Genomic DNA, 1250 nt, shown 5'->3' with positions numbered 1-1250 from the left:
AAAAATATGGAATGCTTCACGATTTTGCCTGTCATCCTTGCATGGGGGCCATGCTAATCTTCTGTATTGTTCCAATTTTAGTATATGTCCTGCCGAAGCAAGCACAGCCTCATCTTTTTTTTTTTTTAATATTGTTATGGTCTGAGCTTGATGGTGCAAGCCTTTAATCCCAGCACTTGAAGGTACAGGTAAGAGGATCTCTGTGAGTTCGAGGCCACTCTGAGACTGCATAGTGAATTCCAGGTCAGCCTGGGCAGAGTGAGGCCCCACCCCAAAAAAAAAAAAAAAAAAAAAAAATATATATATATATATATATATACACACACACACATATATTCTTATGGGTTTGGGGGATTTAGCTCAGTGGAAACACAAGACCCTGGGTTTGGTCCTCAACACTGAAAAAAAAATTCTTACTTATTAGCCGGGCGTGGTGGCACATGCCTTCAATCCCAGCACTTGGGAGACAGAGGTAGGAGAATTGCTGTGAGTTTGAGGCCACCCTGAGACTACATAGTTAATTCCAGGAGAGCCTGAGCTAGAGTGAAACCCTACCTTGAAAAAAAAATCTTACTTATTTATTTTTTCATAAATATTTTATTTATTTGACAGAGGGGGAGGGAGAGAAAGAAAGAGACAGAATGTGTGCACCAGGGAATCCAGCCACTGCAAATGAACTCCAGATAAATGCACTATCTTGTGCATCTGACTTACGTGGGTCCTGGGGAATTGAACCTGGGTCCTTTGGCTTTGCAGGCAAGAATCTTAACCACTAAGCCATCTTTCTAGCCCTTAAAAATGTTTTTTTTTTTTTTTTTCTTGCCAGGCATGGTGGTGCACACCTTTCATCCCAGCACTCTGGAGGCAGAGGTAGGAAGATCACCATGAGTTCAAGGCTACCGTGAGACTAGAGAGTGAATTCCAGGTCAGCCTGGGCTAGAGTAAGACCCTACCTTGAAAAACCAAACCAAAACAAAAAATTTATTTATTTGCAAGCAGAGAGAAAGAGAGAGAGAACAGGTGTGCATGAGCCTTCCACTACTGCAAATGAACTCCAGACATGTGTGCCATTTTGTACATTTGGCTCTATGTGTGCACTGGGGAATCAAATCTGAACTGTCACGCTTTGTAAGCAAGTGCCTTTAACCACCGAGCAATCTCTCTCTCCCCCCCAAAGAGTTTGTTTGTTTGTTTGTTTTGTTTTGTTTGTTTGAAAGTAGGGTCTCACTCTAGTCCAGGCTGATTTCACT

At 42.2% G+C, this 1250-nt stretch overlaps 1 non-coding gene across 1 annotated transcript; it reads right to left on the bottom strand.

The window, feature by feature from the left end:
• On the bottom strand, nt 1-103 carry LOC123459011. Its single transcript, XR_006635943.1, has one exon. It is a non-coding gene; the product is annotated as a U6 spliceosomal RNA (small nuclear RNA).
• Nucleotides 104-1250: the final 1147 nt, after the last annotated feature.

This window comes from Jaculus jaculus, chromosome 2 (assembly GCF_020740685.1).
Source record: "Jaculus jaculus isolate mJacJac1 chromosome 2, mJacJac1.mat.Y.cur, whole genome shotgun sequence".
In the NCBI taxonomy this organism is placed as follows: Eukaryota; Metazoa; Chordata; class Mammalia; order Rodentia; family Dipodidae; genus Jaculus; species Jaculus jaculus.
Note: the sequence above shows the minus strand (reverse complement) of the source record. Positions and strands in the feature narration are given on the sequence as shown.